This window comes from Triticum aestivum, chromosome 2B (assembly GCF_018294505.1).
Source record: "Triticum aestivum cultivar Chinese Spring chromosome 2B, IWGSC CS RefSeq v2.1, whole genome shotgun sequence".
Taxonomy (NCBI): domain Eukaryota; kingdom Viridiplantae; phylum Streptophyta; class Magnoliopsida; order Poales; family Poaceae; genus Triticum; species Triticum aestivum.
The window spans coordinates 43,484,468-43,498,121 of NC_057798.1; the positions used below are offsets into that span (position 1 = coordinate 43,484,468).

General features: G+C 40.2%; 1 pseudogene; it reads left to right on the forward strand.

Annotated features, from left to right (window-relative positions):
- Nucleotides 1–692: 692 nt before the first annotated feature.
- LOC123038906 (xaa-Pro dipeptidase-like) lies at nucleotides 693–10,863 on the forward strand (annotated as a pseudogene).
- The last annotated feature ends 2,791 nt before the right edge of the window (nucleotides 10,864–13,654 follow it).

Sequence of the window (13,654 nt, forward strand, 5' to 3'; positions counted from 1 at the left end):
AAACCGCCTATGGAGGATGTTTCCCCTTATGCCTCAGCCGGAGTAGGAGACTAGACCCAAGCCGCCCCTTCATCTCGTTGCACACACCTGCAAGGCTCCGTCGAGAAAATCGCCAAGCTACACCACTGGCGCCCTTTCGTCTTGCTGCACACACTGGCGACAGAGGGCCTCCTTGGTCCCCCACGCGGCGGAGATCTTGGCTCACCAACGTGTCCGCCCTTGTGTCGCGAGGAGCCGTTGCGAGAGCCATCCTCCTCACCATCTTGGCCGAGTACCTTTCTTTTGGACATGATCTCATTCGAGTATGTGACATCAGCAGAAACGATGTCTTGTGTATAATGACACTTCTGACTCTTGATTTATGAGCATAACTTACATGTGCGCGTTTGCAGGGATGAGCGTATGTGTATGCATGATGAACAGTCATCAAAAACTTGCAAATCGTCCATGCAATGCAAAAGGAAAGGGCATTTTGATTTGACTTGTGCCCTTCTTCATGAACGTAGATCATAGATTGATTGCTCTTGCCGGGACACACACACACGTAGATAGTCCGGCTAGAATCAGTCAATAGCTAACATATCCTAATCCGGCTTGATGACTTGTTCATGTCCGAGCCGGACGTTCCAACAATCTACCTATATATTCGGGCCGGGGGCCGCGTCCACCATGGATCCAAAGTTGCACACGCGCGGGGTTTCACTACGGCCGGGAGCCATCTCGATTGATCGCCAACGTGCGTACCAGTTGGACGTGCAGGCGCACCCCTGGCCCTGGCGTGCAATATGAGTGAGTCTGAGTCCCCCGTTGCTCCACCCGGGATGTCCATGGAGCTGCACGCCGGCAACCGCGAGCGCCTCGTTGCCGCGCTCACAGCCCACCTCTCCGCCTCTGGCCGCCCTCTCCGCGGCCTCGTCCTTCTCAAGGTTCGTTCCACGCTCCCTCCCCGTCAATCTCTCCCTATCCCATTTGGGTCCCTCCGTTAATCTGGTATGTCTACTGCTGTCTCAACTCTCAAGGGCGGCGAGGAGCAGACTCTATACTGCACCGACCGCGTCCCGCTCTTCAGGTGAACGATGCGCCTTTCCTTTTGCCGTTTCCCTACTTCCCCTTTGCCGTATGTTTCTTGCATCTGCATGCATTTGAATTGATACGTCCATCATTGGTAATGTCTCCAGGCAGGAGAGCTATTTCGCCTATCTCTTCGGTGTGCGAGAGCCGGGGTTCTACGGTGCAGTCGTAAGTTTTCTTTCTTGAGCTCCACGACACATACGTACGTGTAGTTTCGATGGTTAATTACTTATGATGTGAATTCTTGCTTATTTGATGCCATGTTTTTAACTTGTCCTTCTATTGTTCACCAAGGACATTGCATCTGGACAATCTATGTTATTTGCTCCAAGGTTGACACTTGACAACGCAGTTTGGAATGGTGAAAAAGATTTGTCTTTTTTTAAGGTATTTAATATTCTAGAGACCATATTGTGCATGTGCCGCTACACTCCGATTTTCCTAATATTTCATTAAATCTGGACAGGATAGGTACAAGGTCGATTATGTCTTCTATGTTGACGAGCTTGCACAGGTTCTCCTGTCTCAATTTAGTGAGCATGGAGAACCCCTTCTCCTTCTCTTATATGGAAAAAATACTGACAGCGGAAATTACTCAAAGCCTGCGAGTTTTGAGGTATGTGATGTATAATTAGCCACACTAACATGAAACAAGTTAAGATGTTTAGTCTTGTAGTTTTGCCAAACACTATCACTGGAAAGCACAATCATTCGTGTTAATATTGCATTGCCATGTTCTTTTGAACCTCAATGCTTAGTTTTATAGTTTTGTCAAATACTGTCACTGGAAAGCGCAATCACTCACATTAATATTGCATTACTATGTTCTTTTGGACTACAACTACATCTTGAAGTAAAATCTACATTTTCTGACATGGTATACATACCTAATAAGTATAAAGAAGTAAATATCTCCCACACCTTTTGTCTTTGTTGTTATGTATTTGGGTTACTAACTTACCATGCATTTTCTTTGTTCATGCCAGGGGATAGAGAAGTTTGACACTGATTTAAGCAAGCTTCATCCTATCTTAACTGAATGTCGTGTTATAAAATCTGACATGGAGCTTGCCTTCATTCAATATGCTAATGATGTCAGCTCCAAAGCACATATTGAGATATAAAGAGTTATCAATGCTAATAGTTTGTTTCCAACTTCACTTCTGGCATTATTTTAGACATCCTATTCGCAGAAATATTCACTATGTCTATCTATCATTTAGGTGTTACTACTTCTAACTCACATACTTAGACCTTTTTAGAGTTGAATTAAACACATCTGATTGTTAGCTTGCACTTTACAAGGTTATGAGGCAGATAAAACCAGGCATGAAGGAATCTCAGTTAGAAAGCATCTTTATTCATCATGCATCTATGCACGAAGGCTGTCGACATTGCTCCTACACATGTATATGTGCTACTGGACACAACAGGCGAGTTTAAATATTATGTCTAATATGTGAAGCAAGTAATGAGTAGTTGCAAATATGGTGGAATAGTTACTAATTGTTTTACTAATCATTTTCGTGTAACATATATGTAAAAGTTGTCACTTGAGGTAACAAACGGATATCGTAATACCAAATCACCTTCCCAGTGCCAATAGTTTATGTAGTTTTATGCATTGTTTCTAGATGAAGCTTAGAGAAAAAAAACTTCAAATTCTTAACTCCATGAACTTCTGGTAGTATGAGATAAAAAATGGAGATAAACATCTTAGTATAGAGTTTCTTAGCGTCTGAATGAACTACTCACTTTATGTAATTTCAGTAGGTCTCTCTTTTCAAGTTCACTTATTTATATGCATAACACTGCCTATTTGTTGACTTCTGTGATTAGATCAGTAGCTATGGAAAGTTATGTAGGATTGTTTTCTTAGGTAGTTAAAAAATAATAGCCCCATGCCTATCGTATATGAGTTTGTTTCGAGTTGGACTATCTTGTGTGCTATATAACTCTATTGCTTATCTTGCAGTTCTACTCTTCATTATGGACATGCGGGAGCTCCAAATGACCAGGTACGCTTTTTATGATGCTTATGGCCTGCAGCTTACTTGTTGGTGTTAGTTTTACTTGCTCGAGCTTGTAAATCGCACCAGCGACAAAATTCAGATTATCTTGGCGATAGCACGAGCTCAAATATCTTAGGAATGATTAGTTTTCAATGCATACTAGCTATTTGGAAAAGGGCATGCTTTATTTTAGTTTCAGGCAGTAGAGTTCATGTACCTTTTTCTTTGTTAACTGCTTTTTCCTTAAGAAAATATTTGTCAACTGTATAGTTGTTGAGTACCATGAGATCTTGAAATTTGTAAGTTTGATCAATAGTTTTTGCTCTCGTTGTTGTATGTGTTCAGAATTCATGCATATTGGAAAAATGAAAACTGTGATGAAAGGATCATAGGTTAGTTAGTATATCATTGAATTAATCAAATAGCCTATGTCATTCATGAACTGAATGTCATATGATGTCTGCTACCATTGATTAGCGTGTCAGAAGAAAATAATCTCTAATTGAAGCATGTGTGTGTCAGCATTGGGTGATAATGTTCACAGTGAGAGTTTCAATTTTGTACGAAACTTGTACAGTTGGAGGGGCTAGGGACCATAATTTAGCCAACTTTAATGTTATGTAGGACCAATTAATCAAGTAAGGGAAAACAATAATACCAAACATATGAAGCAGAGGATAGAAATCGAATGAAGGAATAGCTATGGAGGGTCTTGAAGTATTGTTGTGTGTTCATGACTTCTTTAGGGGAGGAGTGCGCGGTTTTGCCTTTTCTCTCTGGACATACTTATATCTAGTATATCTTCAGACGTTGAATGATGGAGACATGGCTCTAATGGACATGGGAGCTGAATACAATTTCTATGGTTCTGACATCACATGTTCATACCCTGTAAGTCATTTGGAATATTCATACTTCTATTTTGAAGTACTTTTTTTACAAAAACAATATCAAATTTTGTTATTTATTGTTAAAAGTGTTATTTATACCTTCGGGCCCTTTCCTTTTCACTTCAGTCCAATGATATGTTAGGATTATTTTTATTAAGCAATTTTTTACTGACATCAAATCATAGCTAATGTAATTCTTGCATGGAACTCATTAACCTCGATATAAACTGTCGCATTCTTCCGTTTATCACATTTTAATAGAGTGTTTGTCTTGTAATGTTATCTGAATGAGTTTATGTGTTTTTAGATAAATGGAAAATTCAAAAGAAACCAGACGATTGTATACAATGTAAGTACCCTGGTGGTAAAACTACCCACTTTGCTTTTATTTTTATTTTTTTATTGATGCAAGACTAACTGTATTTCACAGGCTGTCCTTAGGGCTCATAATGATGTGATATCACATATGCAGCCTGGAGTAAAATGGATCGATATGCACAAGTAAGAATTCTTTGTCGTCACTTGTAGACCATGCAACTTTTAATGTTATTTTTTTAGTGTTGTCAAATTGGGTTTCTGAGAAATAATTGTGCTTTAACAGAATACAATTTACAATTAGCATACAATTATAAGTGTGCTTGATCTAAAGATTATTCACATTTGTATCCGTGTTGTCAAATTGGGTTCCTGATAAATACTTGGAAGCAAATTTTCAGATCTTTTCGCCTAATGTGTCAATCTGCTTAAGTTTAACCAACTCACATCGTTTCTCCCTCTGTTTGTCTATCATACTGTCTTCAATAAGACCTTCCCCTAAAAAAATCATATTGTCTTCAATTGTTTAAGCGTCATATGAACATTTTTGCAGGCTGGCAGAGCAGAGAATACTTGAATCTCTAAAGAAAGATAATATTATCCATGGGTGCGTGTGAGAGATAATTATTTCTGCTTATTGAATTTCAATATGATGATATGTAAAGCTTGATGCTAACTTATCAGTTTTCTATAACCATTTATTTCAGTGATATTGGTGACATGATGAATCAAAGGTTGGGCGCTGTTTTCATGCCTCATGGTCTTGGGCACTTACTTGGAATTGACACCCACGATCCCGGAGGCTACCCCGAGGTTAGATTTTGACTATATCAATATCCATGCTTTCATTTTAATCATGCCATACTTACCTCCATTCAACTTAGACTAATGCTTGTTTCTCGACCATAGGGCTTAGAGAGGCCAAAGGAGCCACGATTGAGATCCTTGCGGACAATAAGAGAACTTAAAGAAGGCATGGTAAGTAATTACCTTTATGATTAATTTATTAACATTTAGTATCACACAACGCTCTTTCTATGTTATGCGCACATGTTTGAGAAGTTACTAGGATCAAGCTTTACATATTTCAGCTTGTGAATTTATGGTAATAACTCCATAAATTCACAAGCTGTTGTGTTAATATATTCTCTTTTGCACAGGCTAATGAAATTTCTTGTTCCCCATTTCGGTATTCAAATATTTTAATTATTTGTCTCACTTATACATAATCTCGTGGATATAATTTAATTGTACATAATCATGTATAGTTAAATTCGTTTTTCTCAGTTTGTGTGTTCTGCTGTCTATGGAATTCACACTTCTGAAAGTTATTCCCTTTTGTGTTCTTGTCAATTATTCATAGGCGAACTACTTTTGTGAAAGCATTGGGCATAAAGGCCCTGAGATCCAGTCAGCTTGCCGTCTTTCTACTTGTCATATAATAAACTTAAGAGAAAAGTCCACTTTTCGTCCCTCAATTCTTTGGTCGGCTTACTTTTGGTCCCCGAACAATAGCAAAAAAAACAATAAAATATGAAATTTTATGACATAGAATATACTCAAATGCGCAAGGTGCGTGCCAACTTTTGTTCTTTTTTTTTGCCGCGAGCTCCTCGAACGTCCAAACATGACGAAAATTGGCACACACCTAGCGCACTTGAGTATCTTCGATGTCATAAAATTTCAGATTTTTTTTATTTGATTAGCTTTTTTTTTAATTTACTGTTCATCGGAGCACTGTTCAAGTCATGGTCAAATCCGGGTTGACTCGGTAGTGAAACTTCGCAGGGACGAAAAATGGCTGATTTCGAGAGTTTGTGGTGCAATCTGTCCGGTTTTAGAGTTGAGGAACCAAAAATGAGCAGACCAAAGAATTGAGGGACGAAAAGTAGACTTTTCTCTAAACTTAATGGACTCACACTTGCATGTGCACGAGACACTCTCTACTTTGATGGTCTTCAACTTAATAGAAGTTTCCTAACCTAATCTCAAATGTTGTAATGTACCTATCCTCCTATTTTTTTGGTATATTTATGTCCGTAAAAACTGGAGCGAACAAAATGAAGGAAAACATAATTGTGTAATGAAACAATAGAAGGACATATTTTGTGCCCCCGTGTTCAGAAGGGTGGGTGGGAATCTAATCTATAGTTATAACAAAACATTTGAGCTCCTGTGGTCTGTATTGCAGGTTATTACGGTCGAGCCAGGCTGTTATTTCATTGGTGCTTTGCTGAGGCATGCCAAGGATGACCCAATTTCCTCAAAGTTCTTCAACTGGGAAAAGATAGAAATGTACAAAAGCTTTGGCGGTGTTCGCATTGAAAGTAATGCGGTATGTCTTGGTTGCTCTTTTCTGATACATAACAATACAACTTAAGAAAGGCATTGCACAATAACACTTTATGTCAAGAGAGGGCGGGGTCGACCGATTTTGACATGGGAGGAGTCCGTTAAGAGAGACCTGAAGGATTGGAGTATCGACAAAGAGCTAGCTATGGACAGGGATGCGTGGAAGCTTGCTATCCATGTGCCAGAGCCATGAGTTGGTTGCGAGATCTTATGGGTTTCACCTCTAGCCTACCCCAACTTGTTTGGTACTAAAGGCTTTGTTGTTGTTGTTGTTGTTGCACTCCTATTTGTAATGGCTAACTTGTAGTACATAGAAAATAATGCAAATACATTATATTATATCTGTTTCAAGTCGTTGATGTAAAAAAAAAATGTTTCAAGTCGTTACCTGCATCAACTCTCTTTGTTTTTCCTTCTTATTATTTTTAATACTTTTGGCTGTGTGCTTCCACGATGTCACAATTTTGGTCTTGATATTGTGTCGTTGTAGAGGAAGGGTGTAATTGGTCATCTTCATTGTTGGTTTCCAAGTAAATCAAAATGTACTGCAAACAACCCCTATTCTAATGCAGATATGTTAACTACTAGTTCTCTTTCTCGAGTAAAAGTTACAGGAGCTAAACTCAACTTCACATCTATTTTATGCTCATAGTGATATAGAAGGATTTTCTAGAAGTTAGTATAGATTCCACATTATCGATTTCCATGTAATTGAATTGTACCGCAAACACCCAATTCTAATGCAGATGTTCTCTTTATCAAAAGTTACATGAGCCAAGCTCAACATTAATTTTTGTACCATCCACATTGCATTTACCTTTACCTGTTGTTCTTCATTTCCACACTAATAATGCAGTGTATGATTTCAATATGCGACGGCGCAAGGATGCAAGAACCTGACAAACTGCCCCCGAGAGACCTGGGAAATCGAAGCGGTAATGGCTGGTGCGCCATGGCCTTCACGCGATGACTGTTCCAGTGCGACTACAACAGAGGATGGCCTTCCCAAGGCCTAAGCACTTCAATTTGCCATGCCCTTGAGAGAAAAAAACATAACAGTGACAATTTTATGAAATATAGGGTGCTTTGATAAACAGCAAGCCTCTCACAAGCTGTTGGTTTGGTTTAAGTTTGATTATAAGTGGCATCTCATATGTTCACTTAGGATGTGTTTGGTAGCCTGCATAAGCCTGTATGTTCCCTACTCGACCCACTTTTCGTTGTTTGGTAGCCTGCGCAGGGTCTCCTCAACTATGCTCTGCTCACCCCGAATACCCCTGTAGCCACGCTCAGGAGAGAACCTGTGAAAGGAGGTTCGCTGGTCAGCATGCATGGGTCGAACCCACGAAAAAATCTGAGCCCAACCCACCGGTTCCCATCTGGACCCACGAATGCTAGGGTTACCCCAACTCTCCCGACTCCCCAGCGATCCCGTTCTCTCCTCGCCGCCTCGTCATCTTCTGGTCGCCGCGCGCCGCCGCTGCTCCAACTCGCCATCGCCATCGCCTAGCAAGGTATTCCCTCGTACCTCTTGTTCCTCGTTCTACTGTCCTCCCTCCCGTTCCTACTCCTTCCTCAATCTTCCACCCTCCTGCTTATAATCAGCTAGCACGTAATGAGAAATAGATTGACCTTGAGAGAGAAAGTAGATTAGAAGATGTCTGCGTTTGATGTTTGAAGAAAAAAAAACTATCCTCTCTTTTGTTTGTCCTTTGATGTTTGGTGCTAGAGGGAAAGTTGTAGCTAAGGTCGAGCGCACTGCACCCTTCTATCCCATCCATTCAGCTTCTCCGAGATTCGTGCTTGTGACAACACCTTTTGAGGCCACACATGGTACTTAGCACTAGTGCACCGGTTTAGCAGTAGGCATGCAGTAGGTGTAGCTGGTACGTTTGTAGGCAGTAGCCTGCTGCGCACAGTGGCTGGTCCCCTTTTTGCTTCACATGCACAGCTGCCTCTAGTAAGAAAAGAAGGAACAGTGCATCCTGAGTTGACCTGAGAGAGAGAAATAAAGAGCTAGTGAGGAAAGTGTTGGGAGGAGCTATGTGGGGGATTCAGAGAATTTTTTTTCTTGTAGGATTGAATAGTGATAATGGTGGGACTGTGAGAGAGAACTTCTGCGGGAAAAAAAGATAGAGAGATCTCCTCTTTTTTCAAGAGAGAGAGAGAGAGAGAAAACATTCCTGTAAGAGAGCTCTTATTTGCTAAGACGAGAGAGATAATATTTTTAGCAGGTCAAGAACAAAAAAGCCATTGGTCTGGAGTGAGAGAGAGACTGTACAAGAGAGAGCTGCTTGTGCTTGTGCATATGTGCATGCAGATTCCATTTGCATGTCAGAAGCTTTCATGAGAGACAGGGCGTGAGTAGAGATTCCTGAAGAAAAAAGGTCAGGAGATATATATTGCTTTGAGTCACGGGTCCAGGCGTTGCCCCCACAGACGGGACAGCCATGACATAGCCTCTAATCTCTGTGTCACGCCCTGTGTCAGACACACACCTCGACGTAATTGCATGGCTCAGATAATAGGTACAATGCGCCTGACCTTAGAAAAACTGCACTCGGTGCTAGATGCCCAGGTTGCATCTGCACTATTCTTTTCGATTGAAAAGAATGATCTTTGACATATACGATAGATGTAGTTGATTTGCTAGATGGCTTTTCCTAGTACGTCATGACTGCTAGATGTCCAGGTTGCATCGGCATACTCTTTTACTAATAACAGACTGATCTTTTAAATACAGTAGATGTCCAAGTTGTTTTGCTAGATGTCTTTTCCTAGTACGACATGACTGCTAGATGCCCAGGTTGTATCATTTGAGAGAGATGGTGCTAGTTTATATAGCACTGATTTTTTTTCTAAACGCAGATCATGTTTCCCATTCATCACAGTTTGTGTTGATTTTCTTATTTGTTATTATTTTGTGAATCATGCTTATTTTTTAGTTGGTATAATTTGCAAGATATCACAATTTTTTTCTTTATCTACCATTTATTTTCTTCAAACATGGAACACTCATGTATTTCTATTTGTTTAGATGGATGACTTGGCTAGAAAACGACCCCAACTAATTGTGAGAGGAGCCAGTCTAGCAGCTGCATTGTGTGCTTATATGACATTTGCGTTAAGAAGAGCTAGGGAACAAACCCCGGGGATAATTGTGGGTACTATGGCTGAACGTGCCGTAGCTAGGGAGTCCAACTTGAGATACATTTATCACTCTAGCGACATAAATTGCTCAAATCAGCTTAGAATGAGAAAAACTCCCTTTTTCCGTTTATGTACTTTGTTTAGAGAGAGAGAATTGTTGGTGGATAGCATCCATACTTCTATTGAGGAACAAGTAGCCATGTTTCTTCTAGTGGTCGGGCACAACCAAAGGTTTAGGACACTACAACCGATCTTTAGAAGATCTATTGAAGTAATTAGTAGGTGTTTTAAAGCGGTGCTTTATGCTGTTGGAGAGTTGCGAGATGAGATGATTCGGCCACCCTCCAATCGATGCCACCCTTTGTGCTGTTGGAGAGTTGCAAATATTTTTTTAAATGCTCAAATGGATTACTTAATTGATGAAATGGTGCTGAAATGAGTTACTCTTTGTGCTGAAATTAGTTACTTCTATTGCTTAAATGTTGAAATGTTGTTTTATTCTGTAGGACCATCCAACGGATGCTGAATTACTGAACACACCACTTGAGCACTACAATTATATGGAACTTTGCTTCGCTGATAAGCTCGCCACTGGGAGGTTTTCAATGGGCTCTGGTGTGCCATTGGGAAAACCTGTTGATGTGGAGGGCAAAGGAAAACCCATTGTTGTGGAGGGGCAAGGAACAAGTGGCGAGCGATTTGTGAATGGTCCTGTTGGGGCTGAGTTCGTATTTGTTGGTGCTAGTGAAACTAATGATCCTTCTCCTAGTACAACTAAGAAGAGGAAGAGGACATCTGTTATGACTGAAGAAGACTCAATCCAGGTTAACAACATGTCTGATGTTGTGCGTGAGATTGCAAGTGCTATCAACAACACATGTCATACCGAAACACACCCTGAGTTGTACAAGGCTGTAATGGACCTTGTTGAGTATGATCTCGCTGAGAGGTTGGCTGTTTTAGATTATCTAACTGAACATAAGGAAAAAGGCCTTAATTTTGTGAAGATGGATGAGGAAGTCCGCAAAGCATCATTCAAGCGTATCTTGGAGAAGAATCCTGATCTTGTTTGAGTTGATGTTAGTTGGTGCATTTTTAGAACTATCCCTTTAATAAGTTGAATTTGGAATGAGACTATATGTAATATGGATCTAAAGATTTATTGGTTCAACCAAGTTACTTTTCTTAATAACTTGGTGCTTAAATGGTTCAACATGTCTGTTGTCGTTCGATGCCACAAGATTTCTTTAAGTGTATTTGTATCTGTCTCACAAAAATCATGCACGCATGCTATGCAATTTTGCCTCTATATAAAATACACCTACCAATTTTCACATGTTCATTCTTTATGTTTGCGAGATGTCGTGTTGATTCACAGATTTTTTTTAAGAATGAACAATATTATGTATTTATTATTAAAAAATAAATTAATAATTGCCGACAAATATATATGTCTAAATATTTTAAGTGTTATTTTTTTCTTCATATTTACGTAATAAAATGTTGGTCAAATGATGTATGCCGCCAAGAACCCTTTGAATTGTGCACATGAATTTTTATCATGTATTTGTAACTATGGTATCCTCACCATCTCAGATACAGCCTACCAAACAAAGTCTAAGCCCAACATGTTCTGACAGATACATGCTACCAAACAAAGTCTCAACTCAGCATGTCCGTACACATGCAGGCTACCAAACAACTGCAGTTGTATGTATTCAGCATGTCTGTACTTAACATGTCTCAGGAGGGAACACTATGACAGGATCATGCAGGCTACCAAACACACCCTTATAGATCCAGTGATGTTAGTCACTTGTTGTGTCTCCTCTATGTGGACTAGAGGGTTCAAGGTCCTTGCAGTTAGTTGAACCATCTCTGTTCTGAACCAACAACTCTATTGGCATGAAAATCAAGTGAATGATCATGCAACAATTTGTTTTGTATCATCATAAATATAAGGTTCAAGGTCCTTGTGGTTAATTAGTCTTATGATAATTTTTATTCGACTGACAAAAAAAGATACTCCCTCTGTCCCAAAATATAAGAATGTTCTCAACATTACACTAGTGTTAAAAACGTTCTTATATTATGAGATGGAGGGAGTAGTTCTTATGTGGGGTTTGTTGCACAAAATTTAGAACTTATGAATCTTGATGGAATTTTTACTACAATAATTCTCAAAGTCATACATGTTCTAAAGGTTTAGTCACTTTTCCCATGTAAATGTCATATATTCGACCTCTTCGAGATAATTTTGCACAAGTCTTAACCAATGTTGTTGGCCCCTCTCCAATCAACTAGCATCTATTTTTGTTTTGCCGTGTGATTAGATTAGGAAAGTAATTGATTTGTGTTATAGGTTAGAAGTTGTAGAAGTTCAGCCTCATAGGTGGGCGGGCGTTCCTGCGCACATGCGTGTTTAGAGAAAAATAGTTATAAAAAATAGGCACGCCCCCAACCCTTCAACCCTAGTTGCCCAGAAGAGATCTAGCGAGAGGAGGGAGCAGGCGTCTCGTTACAGGAGTTCCGTCACCTCCGTTGGCTGCTCCGACAGTGATGATGGAGGGGGGCCATGGGGCCTTGTCCTGACTCCTGAGTGTGTTCGGTTGTCTAGGTGTCGTGGGTGGATGCTTTGGATTTCTCATATTGGCATAAAGTTACTGGTCCTATTCTTCCTACTCTTTGCAATGGTAGTGCTGCATGCAGGAAGTGTTAAATAATTAAGCAATGCCCCATTAAGCTTAGTACAGAAAAAGGTAGATAAACCATGATAACCGTAATGGACATGATAACAGAATCATCAAGTAGCAAAGCGATGAAACTAATCATCACTCAGGTACATAAAAGGACAAACATCATACACATATCGATTGTTACTAGTAGTGGACCTAACGCAATTTCTAACAGAAGTGTGAATAACACGTACAGTGTGGTGGAAGAAGAGCCGGGTGCATCAGTCGCCATTTCAACGAGGAGATTATCGAGGTTATGGAAGTAATCATCGTTGGGGTAGGTGTCATGCACATCCACGATGAAGAAAGATCCAGTAGTCGCACGAGAGCGCTCCCCAAAATCCTTAAAGCCCCTCATGGGGTGGGAGGTTTTATTCTGCTAGATGGCCCCGAAAGCCTATTGTTCCACTTCGCGGTGCACACCTTGAAGCGGAGTGGGAAAGATGTAGGCAGTGCAAAGATCTAGAACTGGGAGGCAAATACATAGGAGATGAATTGGCATGCATCTATCTATGGAGGATGAGAGACCTCTAATAGGCCCTGAGAAGAGAAACTGAAACACGAGGAGACAAAAGGGAATAGTCTACAACTATTAGGTATTATTTTCCACTAGTACAAAAACCTTTCAAGGAGACAGTGAGGAACAGTCCACCACGAGGATACATGGCATGGCATGTCGAGGCAAGCAAGCCTACCTTATATGTTGGTCTGACACATCCTCCACAACCAGGGTGGGACTAAACTTTACACACTCACTTGTCATGCATGAATGGGCCATATGAGCCTTTGGGATTTTTCCTTGGTAATTATTTAAAAATATGTAATAAATGGGCTCAACCCAATAATTCCAATAACCAGTAGCATCAATAGCTATCAGAGGGGGTTCTCCTATTCAGCGTCTAGGTCGCGTGCCAGTGGGAACGCACGCACCCCCCCCACCCCTGCTCCCCCGTGCGAGCAAGTGGGTCTGCCCATATTTACTCCCCGGATTTTTCTTTTTTTTCCTTCTTCTTCTTCTTTTCCTTTCTCTTCTAATTTTTGTTTTTTATTATCTTTTTTATTTTTTATTTTTCGGTTTTTCCAAAGTTGTGAGTATTTTACTAAAATATTGAAAAAAAATCAAATCGAT